At 41.1% G+C, this 16,601-nt stretch overlaps 1 long non-coding RNA gene across 1 annotated transcript; it reads right to left on the bottom strand.

Moving 5' to 3' along the window:
• Positions 1 to 11,384: 11,384 nt before the first annotated feature.
• Positions 11,385 to 14,633, bottom strand: LOC136674300 (uncharacterized). The gene is made up of 3 exons (XR_010796035.1): positions 14,566 to 14,633; positions 13,168 to 13,300; positions 11,385 to 11,920 (listed from the first exon to the last, which is right to left on the bottom strand). It is a non-coding gene; the product is annotated as an uncharacterized lncRNA (long non-coding RNA).
• Between the last annotated feature and the right edge of the window lie 1,968 nt (positions 14,634 to 16,601).

Raw genomic sequence — 16,601 nt, 5'->3', positions numbered from 1 at the left:
TTCTCAGCCTCCCTGGGAAAGTCTATGCCAAGGTGCTGAAAAGGAGAATCCATCCAATAGTCGAACCTAGGATTTTGGAGGATTTCGTCCTGGCTGTGAAACTATGGACCAACTCTTTACTTTTTCACAGATGATTAAGGGGGCTTTGTGGATTTGGAGAAGGCATATGACCTTGTTCTCTGAGAGATTCTGTGGGAGGTGCTCTGGGAGTATGGGGTGCCAGGGTCAATCTGGCGAGCTGTAAGGTACTTGTACCTTGCAAACCTTCCCCCTCTTCTCTCTTTCGGGAGAGTCACGTGAGCCTCGGACTTGACCCAATCAAAGAAAGGACACCTCTCAATAGGGCGTGACCGCGCTGGCTTTGAAAAGAAGTTCAGCTCGGCACATCAGTGCAGTTCGCCCATGCAGTGCAGCTCAGCAGTTCAGCGGTTCAGCTCAAGAAACACCACAGCAGCTCAGAAGATCGGAAGCTCAACTCAGCTCTTTCTCTCTGACTCTTAACTTCGTTTCCGCTCTGAACGCCTGCACACGTTCTCTTTGTTTCATCTCTTAAAAGCACCAAACTCTCCAAGCGAGACGTTTTCTCCTCTTCAGGCCGACGAACGAAGACTCACTAAGCTCCCAGGAGACGTCTTGAGTTAGCTAGTGTGAGAGAAATTTACGAATACGTCGAGTGATTTGAATATCTTCTTTTCTTTTAATTGTGTTTTTGATTTATCGCCCATCGAAGTTTGATCTCACGAGTAATCAAAGCAGGTGAAACTTATTCGTGGCCAGAATAAGATATCACCCTTTTAGATTAGTTGAAAGCGGATATATATTAGCGTTATAAACCGACTTCTAAGGGCATTCCTTCTGGAGAACCGAGCAGCGAGGCGACTACTCTGAAGAAGCCACTCCACTCCGGGGAGAACCAGCCACGCCTGCAAACAGCAGGAAGCGACGGCTCGGTGAAACGGCAAACGAGTAAGCAAGCTGAACTCTCACGTTCTCCATGAGCTGATGCCTAATTAAGTCCCTTTATAAATTTACACTTAATCAAACTTCAGTTAGCCACATTTTAATCACAAGCCATAGTGCCTAGCTTATCTTTAAAGTCGAAGTATAAGAGTTTGAATAAGGTCAACACTATAAACACAATATACAAATATATATATTAAATATATACTCACATAGGTATCATGGTGTATGAAAAAAAAAAAAAAAACAACATACACTACATATCCATTTAAAACAAACAAACCAATTGTATTATTCAGCCAATTATTCACAATTTTTGTATTCAAGCATTTAGTTCCACCTTAAATGGGTCTGTGTAAGAATCTTATTTGCGTTTTGTCCAGCTTCTTATTGAATATTCCTTTCCACCTTAAACAGTTGTGCAGTTTTTCAGAAATTATTTGCTGTTACCTGTTCACAAGAAAATTTGTCAGCTCTTGCTCTGTTCTGTAGTGTTTCTGCTTATCTGCCTCCACTTTTCCAACATAGGGCCAATATTTTACTCTGTCTCTAGTCATGGAGATTTTTAGGACAGTTGGGCTTTTTGCTTCTGGTAAAATAAAACATTAATAATGTTCAATTGGTCATTTTAATAGCTGCAAGATACTGTTGGTAGACCTGGCCACACAATGGACTAAAAAAAGGTTGGAGAGAGGGCAGGACGACAGGCAGGACCTCGGAGGGTGGGATCTATGAGCTCCACTCTAGACTGGCCACTTCTCAAGGAGAATATACTGCTGTGAGAGTGATAGTTTCCTTAAACTATGATCATACACCCTGGACATTGTACAGTAAATATCATATATATTGCTTCTTTAAACTCATTAAAATGGTCATACAGTAAATTGACAAACAAACTGGGATTAACTCTTTATAATAGTTTGTAAATGTTTGTTGATTAAGGACAGGCCCAGTGTAGAGACAGGTCTCTTGATACCTCGTTTATTTATTCGTAATGTGGACTTTATAATATATATTTAGTGTACATTTTCATCATACAAACCAGATTCCAAAAAAGTTGAGACACTACACAAATTGTGAATAAAAACTGAGTCACAAAAACTGCAATGATGTGGAGGTGCCAACATCTAATATTTTATTCAGAATAGAACACAAATCACAGATCAAAAGTTTAAACTGAGAGAATGTTATTTTAAGGGAAAAATATGTTGTTTCAAAATTTCATGGCGTCAACAAATCCCAAAAAAGTAGGGACAAGGCCACTTTTTACCACTTTGTAGCATCTCCCCTTCTTCTTACAACACTCAGATGTCTGGGGACAGAGGAGACCAGTTTCTCAAGTTTAGAAACAGGAATGCTCTCCCATTCATGTCTAATACAGGCCTCTAACTGTTCAATCGTCTTGGGCCTTCTTTGTCGCACCTTCCTCTTTATGATGCACCAAATGTTCTCTATAGGTGAAAGATCAGGACTGCAGGCTGGCCATTTCAGTCCCCGGATCCTTCTCCTACGTAGCCATGATGTTGTGATTTCTGCAGAATGTCTGGCATTATCTTGTTGAAAAATGCAGGGTCTTCCCTGAAAGAGATGACGTCTAGACGGGAGCATATGTTGTTCTAGAACCTGAACATAGTTCTCTGCATTAATGATGCCTTTCCAGACATGCAAGCTGCCCATGCCACAAGCACTCATGCAACCCCATACCATCAGTGATGCAGGCTTCTGAACGGAGCGTTGATAACAACTTGGGTTATCCTTGTCCTCTCTGGTCCGGATGACATGGCGTCCCAGTGTTCCATAAAGAACTTCAAATTGTGACTCATCTGACCACAGAACAGTCTTCCATTTTGCCACACTCCATTTTAAAAGACCCTTGGCCCAGTGCAAACGTCTGAGCTTGTGGAGCTTAGAAATGGCTTCCTCTTTGCACTGTAGAATTTCAGCTGGTAACGGCGGATGGCACAGTGGATTGTGTTAACTGACAATGCTTTCTGGAAGTATTCCTGAGCCCATTCTGTTATTTCCTTGACAGTGGCATTCCTGTTTGAGGTGCAGTGACGTTTAAGGGCCCGGAGATCACGAGCATCCAGTAGAGTTTTACGGCCTTGACCCTTACGCACAGCAATTGTTCCAGATTCTCTGAATCTTTTGATGATCTTATGAACGGTTGATGATGATAACTTAAAAGTCTTTGTTATTTTATGCTGGGTAACACCATTCTGGTATTGTTGCACTATCTTTCTGTGCAACAATGGTGGAATTGGTGATCATCTTACCATCTTGGCTTCAGAGAGACACTGACACTCTGAGAAGCTCTATTTATACCCAATCAATTGTCAGTTGACCTAATTAGTGTTAATTGGTCTTCCAGCTGTTCGTTATATGTTCAATTTTCATTTTTCCAGCCACTTATTGCTACTTGTCCCAACTTTTTTGGGATTTGTTGACACTGTTAAATTTTGAATCAACATATTTTTTCTTTAAAATGTTACATTTACTCAGATTAAAATTTTGATCTGTCATCTATGTTCTATTACAAATAAAATTTTGACATTTGCCATGTCCACATTGTTGCATTCAGTTTTTATTCACAATTTGTTTAGTGTCCCAACTTTTTTGGAATCCGGTTTGTATAAGGAAAATATGATTAGCTACGCAAAACAATATTATGAAAATTAACCAACTACTTTTAACATGAAGCATATTAGTATTAATCTGTTTGATATTCCGAGAAGGAGGGAACCAGAGGCAGAAGCAGTTTAGCTGTCTGGCACTTTATTAACACTCACTTTCTCCATCTTAATCACCCAAATCCTCAGATTTTTATCCATCTCAATACCTTCAATCCTTCCTCAGACTTAAATAATTTTGCTAAGAAATCTACATTGAGCTTGTGCCAGGGGTGGGAGAAATATAAAAATATATATATATATATATATATATATATGTGGCCTTAGTCTGTAATGCTCAGGACTTGGTTCTGACCTATTCCAAATCTCTTTATTTCAATCTTCCTGAGGAAGCAGTGTATTTTCAACACTGAGGTTTAAGCAAACATCCAACAAGTCTCTGTTAAGTTAATTCATTCATTCATTGTCTGTAACCACTTATCCATTTCAGGGTTATGGTGCGCCCAGAGATTAGCCGGAATGACTGGGTGCCAGGCAGGAACACACCCAGGACGGGGTGCCAGTCCTTCACTTCTCACAGACAGTCACCTGGAGTGGGACTTGAACCCACAACCTCAGGACCCTGGAGCTGCGTGACTGTGACACTACGTGCTGTGCCACATATTGCTTATTAAAACACAAACCATCCTGAATAAATTATTAAAGTATAAATTATGACATCTGTGAAATGTCTCCATGTTTTCCTTATAAATTAATTTAAATATATGTGTGAAAATGTACAATAAACAATAAACTAGAGCAGTGAAATATCAAATAGACTCTGCTGTATTTAATAAAATCTGACTGAGGTTAATGTTCAGGAAACACATTCAGCTTTGAAGATGATGATTCACATATTCTTCCTGTTAAAATATACTTGGTTGATGTTCTGAACCATGTATATAAAATGGCATACATCAGTGGGTTCACAAAAGAGTTCATATCTATTAACCAGATAAAAATAGTCCACACAGTCAAAGATGTGTGGATTGACACAGAGCTTAGATAAAGTGGTACCCAGCAAGCAAGGTAAACAAAAACCACTGTGCCTAATTTTTTGGCTGCTTTGTTTTCAGAAGTCCTTGCCTTTTTAGCTCCATGGTTGTTTGAGGCACCGTTTTTCACAGTTCTGACAGCTTTGGCTTGATGTATTGCCACTTTGAAAATAACTGAATACAAGACTAATATAAAAGAGCAAGGGGCTATAAATGCAACTACAAGGTCTAAAATGGCCCAATAATGTTTTACATCCAACACACACTCTCCATAACATTGGGTGGACATCTGATATGGTATAAAATTGTCATTCATGTATAAATACATGATGACATAACACAGACAAACTGACCAGCCTAGAATTATGGACAGTAAGGTTTTATGATGTGTGATTTGACTGGAATACTGCAGAGGGTTAGTGATAGCAATGAACCTATCAACTGCTATGAGTACCACACTGTACAGAGAGCCATACATTGAGACAAAGCAAATTATTTGGCAAATGTAGCATGCTATTCTTCCAAAATACCAACAGGAATCTATCAGGCCATTTAGATCCACAGGCATATTAACCAGTCCCACGAGAAAATCAGCCACAGCCAGAGAGAGTATGATCATGTTGGTTGGAGTGTGGAGCTGCTTGAAGTGAGAGATGGAGATGATCACCATCAGGTTCAGTAACACAGTGCACAAAGATATACATGAGAGGATCAAGTATAGTAGAATATATCCAGGGCCTTTTTTCACCTCTTTAATGCAAGATGTGTTATTTTCCGGAATGCAATATTGAACTGTGATGTTGTGCCTGTAGTCTTGGTCGTCCATCTGAAATAAAGACAGTGCTGAAGAATCTGAAATGATTCAGAAATTTAACTCTGTTTTATACATGAGCATGAATCCTCCCACTAGTGGATAGTGTAACTCTAACATCATCATGACGTACCGTGTTGGGTCAGCTGAGACTAGTTCAGAGTGGTAGAAATGTTAAAAATAACTGTCTTAAGATGACATATTTACACAGTGAGCAAAACACTAGGGGAGGTCAGCACTCGAGACTGCCATGGGGTCATGGTGTTTCTAATTGGTTTCTATGCCCTAGATCTTGTCCAGAAAATGTGAGGTGCTTACTCATAGGATAGAATATATAATATGATTTTTGGTCAGTCTACAAACAAAGTAAGTTTTTGCAGGCTTCTAAATAAATGCTTTGCATTTTTTTAAGTGTGGGACTTCTTTACATTAAAATAATAATAAAACTGGAAAACTGCAACATTCATTCATTCAAGAATATAATTTGTCAGTTTAAAAACTGATATGTAATATAGTTTACAGTTTTAGAGAATTATGGTGTAATCTCTATATGCAACAAACAAGGCTCAAAAGCATTAGCTTGTAGTGATTTCAGACCCTGGGGTGGCATGGATTTAAAATGAAGCAGGTTTTCTTTTGGAAACCACTGCATTGTCTGTAAACACAATTTCACTGCTGCATACACAAAGGCAAGTTAAAATTACAAATGTTAAGAAGGAACCATATATAAACAGGATTAAGTAATGCCACCATTTTAAGGTCCAATTTCATTGAGAAAAAAGTGAAAATATGTCTTGTGTTTTAAAATAATCAATATTTGGTTAATTTAATGCGTCTGTCCTGTCCTCAGTCTTGTCTCCCGTTCCTAATCCAGTCCTGTCCTCAGTCTTGTCTCCCTCACCTACATCGGGTTTAGTTGTACGCGCCCTGGGAGGGGGGGGGGGTGCATCTGTCACGCCCTCGTCATGTCTGTTTTCCCTGCCATGTGTTCACTCAGCACATGGCTCTCTTTGTTATTGTCCATGTCTCCGCCCATGTCCCGCCTCCTTGTCCGTCCTCCTCGTTATCTGTTTCAGGTGTGTCTTGTCTGTGTTATGTATTTAAGTCCCCTTGTCTCACTTCCTCTTGTTGGTCATTCGTTCCAATTCCCAGTCTTGCTGTTTCCTTTCCAAAGTCTAGTTGTATTGTTTTGCTTCCTTTTCCGCTCTGTGATGTCGCAAGTCTGGTCTGCCTGTCTCTGTCGTTTCATGTTGTCGTATCGTTTCAACTCCCAGGTCATGTCGTTTCCTCTGTTCATTTTCCTAAGTCATGTTGTTATCCAGTCTGTTTGTCTCCGCGTTTCCACCTTAATTTGTACTCTCCAGTCTGTCTGTCTTGTGTCGCTCATTCCCTTGCCTTGTTCCTTTCGCTTCCCTTGTCTCAAGTTTGTTTGTATATTGATTCAGCCTAGCTCTCTTTGTATCTGTTCAGTTCTTAGTCTAGCTCTCTTTGTATCTGTTCAGTTCTCTGTTTAGCTCTCCTTGTTCAGTTCTCTATTTTGCTCTCCTTCTCCAGGTCCTTGTTTAACTCTTCCTGTACGATCTCTCTGTTCAAGTCTCTGTCTAGGTGTTTTAGCAAGTGCGTCCGCCTCCATAAGTCCGCCCTCCATGATTCCAGACAGTTGTTCTACCTGATCTGTGAATGACCAGAACTGGGATTTCCTTCTCCCCTACCTATATTTTGTGTTTTGTGAGATCTCACAACCTCTAACAGGTTCATGCAAATCAAACATGACAGCAACCACATGCTTTTGGTAGCAGTCCCATTTCTTTTATGGAGGTGAAGTGTTGAGTGCAAAAGCTAGGCAACTGGAAAAATCTATAATTATACCATGTCAACTTAATAAATATGGATTGAGCCTTAGATATTTTGTCATCATTCTCAGGTGACAAAGAACACACCATGCTGCACTCAAATTCTGCCCTGATCTTCCAAGAACTAGAAAAGCTTGTGGACTAGTACAAATAGATGTTACAAACTGGGCCTGGCTCCACCCATGTGGTGCAACACAATATTAAACAACCCACTGGAGTCATAAGTTGCAAGCAATATTGACCACATGAGATCTTCAAGAAAGTTGTAGAGGAGAATATACTTCAGATATACATGTCAGGTCACTAAAGATTCCAATAGAAAAACACAGGTCAGGTTACTGGCCTTACTGATCAACCTGAATTGATTTCCAACAACTTTCCAGGGTCTCAAGTAAATGGTGCTGAGCAGATGTTCTCTGCTGCCCATCTGTCATTACCCACTCAGAGACATGAGCTCAGCACTTGTTTCAAACTAGTTAATACCTTGAGGGGAGACTGAACTAGCCACCTATCTGTCCATTTGGCCCTTTCCAAATCCCAGTAGCTGAGTTACTCTGTAGGACAGATTGATCAAACCACAGGGAAAAAAAAGTTGAGGACAATGAGAGAGTCTCTTTGACCATCTAACAAGACCCAGGTGCATGCTTTTTTTGGGTTTGTTGGGGTACTTCAGGGATTGTGTACTACTCCTGGAGTGGCTCCATTATCTGACTTGTCCACAAATGTACAAGGTGGAGAAAATCCACTTTGTCAGTCACAGTGCAGTTTGCATTCTGCAAGCTGAAGCAGGACCTTTCCATTGGCAAGAGCTTCAGGGACATTTATTCCAGGAACCCATTATCATGGACACATGCTTTTAGATATTGAGCACAGTTTCGGACTGTGAAGTAGGCCCTCTACAAACTGAGTTTCTACTTAACAGTGAGGCCCTTCAACCAGTGACCAACTACCTGTCCATTGTATTGCATGAACAAATGGTTCTCTCTAACATGCCTCTTACTCTCTTGGCAGGAAATACATTTCTAGCTAGAGGACTGCCCCTATTTAGCACTACTTAATGCATATACCTCAACCCCAACATCTTGGCAAAGTCCAATTCCACCAACAATGTAAATAAACTGAGCTATTACAGAGTTTGCTACACAGCAAATTCACCAATATCAAATCAACACTATTCGTGTTAAATTAACACTGAGAGTGTTGAACAGCTTACATTTTTAAACTAATGCTGTTGATTTAACACTGGTGAATTTGTTGTGTACTGCTCACCAATAGCCTGAAACAACCAGGATATGCTTATTTCAGAACCACTGTTTTGGAAAAAACGGAGAGATGTGGAGGGGTGAAGCAAGGCAGCCAAAACAAGCATGACAGTCACCACATGATGAGGCCTGACATGAGACATTAAGGAAGAGAATTAAAAACATTTCATGTCAGCTAGTGAGAGAGGTGAGCTCCAGGGTGTATCAAGCACCTAACCAACCTCTTTCTGTATTTTCTGAACCCACTGACAGGTATTACTGTATCTATTTCTGTACATATTTGGTGTCAACAGCAAGAATAGTCATCAGTAGTGGTTTTTAGTTCTGGAGGGCGGACCCTATTTCAACAGATCCTAAAAGCATTGGACAAGGCAAAATTACTCCAGGGACCACAGCTTCAATGCTCTGCTCCACAAATTCAAGAGGTACTATACACACCCAGGGATTTTTGGGCACTGGACATGTAGACATCAGGGTCATGTAAAACAAAGCAGTTTATTTCAGTTAACCCCATTATATTCCATTATTTAATCTCATTTGGTATCTTTACTATAGACTCTAAATGTCTGTTGTTTTGGGACAAGCTCAGTGTAAAAACACAGGTTTCTTTATACATGGCTTTTTAATTTGTAATACTGTGAATTTCTCAAAGTTTATGTAGTGGAAAATGCATGTCACTAAGACAAATGTGATTAGATACACACAGACACACAGTATTGTGTAAAGAATCACATTTTACTTATTTGCTGAAAATGTACATTAAATAAATATATACACAGTATTACTTATAAATAGACCAGGTGTCTATAACATTTAAAATGTACTGTTGATATTAAGAATTTAACCTTGTATTCTTCTCTTACACATTTTAATTTATGACCATATAAATGAGTTGAAAGTGCCACCTTTTGACATCGCAGTTTGTGTATACATCATTCCTGGTTATGCATACTTCCAAGTACCTATCAAGGGTGGCATCATGCTGATTCTGACCAGAGGTTTTGTCAGAAACATTGCCCTTTAGTGACAAGAGTTGTACTGGGTTTACAGGCCAAGGAGCAAGTCCCAATCTGGCTCTACACCCTAGTAAATGTAAGTAAAGGTGCTGTTGCTGGCCTCGTCCAGGATGCTGATGTCTTTTCATATCTTGGCACACCACTTGGTGTGTAAAAAGAACCAGACCTACTGTCTGTGTGGCCTCTGCTCCAATTAATGTTTAGAAGACAAACTCAGCCTTAAAGATGATGATTTAAATATTCTACATGTGACAATATACTTTGAAGATTTTCTGAACCACGAATAGAAAATTGCATAAATCAGTGGGTTCAGAAAAGAGTTCAAATCAATTAGCCAGGCTAAAACATACCACACAGTAAAAGAGGTGTTAATTGAAAAAGAGTACATAAAATATGGTATCCAGCAAGCAAGATAAATAAAAACCACTGTGCCTAATTTCTTGGCTGCATTGATTTCAGAAGACCTTGACAGTTTAGCTCCATGGTTGTTTGAGGCACTGATTTTCTCGGCTCTGATAGCTTTGGCTTGATGAATTGCCACTTTAAAAATAACAAAATACAAGACTAAAATATTGCAGAGGGTTAGTGATAGCAATGTATCTATCCACTGCTATGAGTACAACACTGTATAGAGAGCCATACTTTGAGACTAAACAGATTATCTGAAAAATGTAGCATGCCATTTTTCCAAGATACCAACAGGAGTCCATCAGGCTGCTTAGATCCACAGGCAAAGTAAACACTCCCATGAGAAAATCAGCCATGGCCAGAGAGAGTATGATCAGGTTAGTTGGAGTGTGGAGCTGTTTGAAGTGAGAGATGGAGATGATCACCAGCAGGTTCAGAACCACAGTGCACACAGATATACATGAGAGAATGAAGCACAGAAAAAAATATCCAGGGCCTTCTATGGCATCTCTTTTACAAGATGCATTATTGTCAGGAAAGCAATACTGAATTGTGATGTTTTCCCTGTAGTGTTGGTTGTCCATCTGAAATAGAAACAGAGCCGTACAATCTGAAATGATTCAGAATGGTTACTTGTCTGCTGTTTTATACATGAGAATGAATCCTCCCACTAGTGGATAGTGTAAACCTAACATCACCATGACATACTGTGTTCAGTCAGCTGAGATTGGTTCAAACTGGTAGGAATGTTAAGAAACAGCCTAAGACTAATGCCATGGTTACATATTTTACACTGGGAGCAAATCACAAGGGGAGGCCAGTGTTCACTTCAATAAGGTCATGGTGATATATATAGTGATACTTTTTAGAGTGATACTCTTTATATCCTCATTTCCAGAGGATTTGTTCTTTGGGAATAGAATAGAACGTTTTGGGTTAGTCCCGGAACACAGTATGCGAGGTGTGCATTTAACATGTACATGGGGTCATGAAGGATCTCAAAAATGCTTTTGAACTTTAAGCTGTGGTCTTTACTTTGAGTTTGTGCACCTGTCCATCCTGGCTTGGAAAGGTTAATGTGACCAGTGCAACGGGCCACTCAATTTTCTCAGCTTCATGTTCGGGGTGGTGGAGGAGGAGCAAAGCAAAGCTGAGGGGTTTACGTATATAAAAAAAAATAAAAATAAAAATAAAAATAAAAAACTACAAAACCCAAAGTGACTAATGCATCCTCCCCAACTTAGCCCCCTTTCAGCTTTACCTAAAAAGCTTGTTCGGTCAAGGGAAAACAGAATTTGCCCAGCAACTCATAGACCAATATAAATTTCAGTCATAAAATTGTTTATTCCAAAAACCATAAAAACAATGAATTTCACACAATAAAAGAATAAAACTGTTCTTCAACTCGACACCAGTCCAGGGGAAGAAGAGCAAAGGAGGAAACAAAAAGATGGAACTGGTGGGCCCCAACAGGTAGTGCTTTAAGCAACAAGGTCCCAGTCTCATGAGCACCCTTCAGTCACGTCCACTCCAGTACTCGTTCCTAGGCTGATCATAACCAGCCCGAGTCTGCAGCATCTCACATTTGATGTGGACGTCCACGTGCTCCCCGTCTCGTATCCCCAGCATCACCAGTTCCACTCTCCTTGGTCAGGCAGCTACTTCGATGGCCCTCTCAGGATCACTCGCGGTGGCTTTATTTCTCAACTCACTACGACGCTACGCCACGTCAAGCTCCTTCCCTCAGTTTCCTATAACCAAGCACTAGTCGTCACACTATGCAAGGTCCCACCGTTTTTTTAGCCTCTACGTGACGTCTTGCCATCCCTTGCTCCTTTTCTTTTTCCCCCTCTTCCGGTCTCCTTCAGTTCCTTAAAAACAAAAGTCTCTTCCTCCCAAAGTTACGTCAGTTCATTTCCCCTCAGAAATGATTGTCCTTATTGGTCCTGTCAGCAATTAGAGGTGGCAAGCAGCATATAAAAGTAATTAATTCAACAAATAAATAAATCCACAACCCACCACAAATACCAAACACACAATATTTGCTTGTCCCCAACATCTCCCACACTGAAATATTAGCAGACCCTGCTATCTTGTATTCACTGATGAGTGGAATGATGTAATGGTTCTCCTTCCCTAGGTCTTGTCAGCACACCTCCCAAAGTCACCCAAGTACTATTGGGCAAGGGGTCCCCTTGCCCTCCCCCTGCACCAGACTCTGGATTTGATACTTGGGGAGGAGTCTCCACTAAAGCCTCCCAAGGTTTCAGGGCATTTGCACTTTCTTAATATTTCCTTGTTCGGAACGTACCTCATACACCAACCCCGTCTCTCCCACTAGTTTCACTATTACATAGAGACTGGGATTCCACCACCTACAAAGTTTTCCCTTCCCTTGCCTGTGTCTCTCTCTAATCAGGACCCTTTGACCAGGTAATAGTGGACTAGTTAGAGCCAACCTATTGTATATCTGAGCCATCTGTTCTGTGACCTCATCCATTCTCTGTTTTGCCAGTGCATAAGCCCATATCAATTTCTGGTGGGGATCTTGCAGCCACCCGTGCCAATCCCATTTAGGCTGGACCTCAGCTACTCCAAACCCTACATCTACTGGGGTTCTCATTACCCTCCCAAACATCAAAAAAGAAGGGCAATACCCTGTGGCACAATGACAATAAAGGTTTCATCATTGTACTGTATTAGTATAGGCCCGCATCAGTTCTGAAAAAAACTCGGGCCAGCGACCTTGCTTTCCCTTCCCCAGTCCGCATAACAGACACTGTCTGGTTCATCCTCTCTACTCTACCATTTCCAGCAGGATGGTAGGGGGTTGTTCTGCTCCTAGTAACTACATACAAGTCATGAAGATGCCTAAAAAGGTCTGCTTCAAATAGGGACCCTGGTCAAAATGGAAATTTAACGGACAACCAAAAACCTGAATCACCTGAGACCATAAAGCACGGACAGTAGTGAGAGCAGTCTGATCCCTAGTGGGGATTGCCCAAGCATACTGGGTAAACATATCTATCGCTACCAAAATGTTGGGGTAAGTGTCAGTGGACCTGCCCAAGGAAAGGAAATCCAGTGCATTCATTTCTAAAGGGAAAGACACAGGAATAGGCTTCAAAAGGAGCTTTAGTCTCTCCCCTACTCTTCTTTAGGCCACAGTGGACACACCCAGAGTGGAACTTACACACTTCTTCCTCCATTTGGGGCCAATAAAAATGGCATCGAAGATGAAGAACCATCTTGTCCACCCCAGGATGACCAGCGGCTTCATGATAGCACCTCCAAACCCATTCGTTGTGTAGAGCTGGACACATGATCTGAAAGTGCAACTCATTCATTTGTGGGTCAGTGATTACTCTATATAAAACACCATCTTTACGCTGTAACTTGGGCCTCTGCTGGAGCAACTGCTGGACAGTCTCTGTCAACTCACTTCCCTGACTGTGGCTTCGGTCACTTCTGTTCCTGTTTTGGCCCTTATCTCTGTCCCTGTTCATGTCACCTTGTTTGTTTCTGTTCCAGTTAATGTTCTGGTCCCTGTTCCCCTGCCTAGTCCAGTCTAGTCTTGAGTCCAATCGCATGTTTACTCTAGTGTCTTGTCATGTCCTGTCTTGTTTTGTCTTTTGCATGCCTCGGTGAGGCATGCTTTTGGGGGGAGTTATGTAACGTGCTTAGTTTTGTGTTCTGTTCTGTTTTTGTTACTTGTTTGTGCTCCCCTTGTCATGTGACTATTTCCCCCTGTCTTGTGTGTGCTTCCTGCTTGTTCCCTGGTCATGTGATACCCTTCCCATGTGTTTCTAGTGTCATGTGTCTTAATTAGTGTACCCAGGTGTTTCTTGTTGGTGTTGTCTTTATATATTCTTTGTCAGTGTTTCTTGTTTGTGGGTCATTGTACGTATTTTTGGTCATTTGTTTCCAGTTGTTGTTTCATTTAAGTTATTATTATTAAATATCCTGCACTTACCTCCCTCCCTCGCTCCTTGACCACCCCTACACACACCCAATATTACACCACAAGGGCAAATAATCAAAATAAAAGAAACAACAAGATAAAACAATATAAAAATGGTTCAACCCCGCAACGTATCCACAAAGGCAAAACAGCAGAAGACTAGGAGAGGCTCTGCTCCACACCACCTGGGCCACCTCCAACGGTGACACCACTGAGCACCAAATAAAATGAAACATTTTAATAATAAAATATAAAACCATCATATAATAGGTGGAATAAAGAGCTAGCCACATGCTACTAAGCACACATACCCTCAGTGCTTTAAGCCCTTAAACCCATCTATAACTAAACATACACCAGATGCCTAACTAAAAGAATGGAATCCATATCTTGATGCAGCTTGCCAAACCCACTTGTTCTCAGGCATGCCAAAATACACCTACATACAAAATTTGCAGTTAATCTCTCTTCTATTTAGTTGACCAAATTCATTAAAATTGGTGGCGGTAGCTCCTAATGCCTACCATCCAAACAATAGTATTTACCAACAAACTACTTTATATGCACTGTCCCAAATTAAAGCTGCCGCTAATGGCTAGCAACATGGTGAATCGGCGGAGAAAATGATACCAGTTTTTTCCGGTAAAACGTCCTCAAAAGACCCTCAGCAGAAAGTACCATGGTAATGCGACCCAAACGATGAGAAGTGTGAGCTTAGCCCAACACATACTAACTGTGTATATATACACTGGAGCAAATGAGCAACAGCATGACCTGGGGGAGAGGGGGGGAAACTGCTCCTCAACTACGGTGGCTGCCCAAGCCCAAACATAACTGACGGCCCAGTGACAGCTCTGCCTGTTACACAAGCACTAGTCACCACGCTATGCAAGGTTCCGCCATTTCTTTAGCCTCTCCGTGACCTCTTGCCTTCCCTTGTTCCTTTTCCACTCTCTTCTTTTTCCCCTCTTCCGGTCTCCTTCAGTTCCTTAAAAACAAGATTCTCCTCCTCCCAAATTTATGTCAGTTCATTTCTCCTCAGCAACGATCGTCCTTATTTGTCCTGTCAGCATTTAGAGGTAGCGGCAGGTGGCAAGCAACATATAAAAATAAATAATTAAACAAATAAATAAATCCACAACCCACCACAAATAATATGCACACATTGAAACAACAAAGCTCAATTTAAACACCACAAATCACACAAGGTTCACCACAAAGAAAAAAAAAAAACTTTCTGTAAGTCGCAGTGAGCCTCAGCCCATTTTCATCATCTCTGCAATGTTGAAAGGTACTCTAGCTTCCATTGGGTGCAGAGTGAATTGACAAGTGCTTGTACCCTTTTCCACTGATTTCTGAAAATTCCACAGGTGGAGGAGGAGTACCTACATTTTGGTTAAGCAGCATTACAGATATCAATACGAAAGCGGCATCTGGATCATTACAAATTGGAATGAGGGGTTTAGAATTGGTGATAGCAGAATCTTTGGACATGAGTGTGTAAAGAACCTCATGGGAGGATCTAATATAATTTTGTAGCAGTATGATTTCAAGTACTCTTCGAACTATTCCAATCATTTGCTCCCAAGAACCACCCGTGTATGAGGAGTGAGGAGGGTTGAACTCCCAGGAACAGCCCAGCTCACGAAGTTATCTGTCAATATCAGATGCAGTTAGAGGTATCCATAGACTCAGTTACCTCAATATGCACTACTCTAATTCTCATACAGGTAAACAATATTGCCCACCATTTGCTCTCAGCAACTACTCTGTGTCGTGGCTTTCCAATGTCCAAAGACATCAAGGCCCACATAGGTGAATGAGGGAGATGTGCTGAGCCATTCAGGTGGCAAGTCTGCCATGGTCAATGCCCTTGCTCTGCTCTTCAGTACACTCTCCAGCATGTTCGGCAGGCATGAGTAGCTCAGAACACTGTATTGCTACCACGCTCGTATTGCTACCATGCTTAGTTGCCCCAAGAACCTATGGTCTTTGTTGTTACGGTGTAAATGAGTGGGGAAGGCCAGAGTTTGTATTGACCCATAAGACATTATGGTTTTCACTTCATCATCTAAACATAATGTGTTTTCTAGTCAAATTGTCCCAAGGACACCTGTTAATGCCACTATATCCACCGCCTCTGTCCCTGCTGATACTTGTGAGTGTTTTTATTGTCATGAACAAGGCCATCTTATTGCTGCATGCCCAGTGCTCCAATGTAAAGGTTCTTGCTCTGGTTTGCAACCAGGATAGACAGCCTATAAAACTTCTGAGAGACACTGGAGCAGCTCAGTTATTTATTTTGGACAGGGTCCGACATTTACTAGTGAGTCCTATTGTGGCAGTGATGTTTTGGTGCAAGGAATTGAACTTGGGTTCCTTTGTATTCATTTCTTTTGAGTGCCAATATTACACTATAAGTTAATATTTTCCTTATTTCATTTTACGTTGTGGTCTGACCTACGCCAGGTCTTAACATAGTCATGTTAAATTTTCATAGGACTGAGTACATTCCTCCATCCATATACTGTATCTGTTCTTTGTAACTACTTCTCCAGTTCAGGGTCATGTTAGGTCTAGAGCCTACATGAAATTCCTACATGAAGTCTTGAACAAACCCTGGATGCGGCAGCAGTCCATCAGACAGCACTATCCATTCATACATG

Source organism: Hoplias malabaricus, chromosome 18 (genome assembly GCF_029633855.1).
Source record: "Hoplias malabaricus isolate fHopMal1 chromosome 18, fHopMal1.hap1, whole genome shotgun sequence".
In the NCBI taxonomy this organism is placed as follows: Eukaryota; Metazoa; Chordata; class Actinopteri; order Characiformes; family Erythrinidae; genus Hoplias; species Hoplias malabaricus.
Note: the sequence above shows the minus strand (reverse complement) of the source record. Positions and strands in the feature narration are given on the sequence as shown.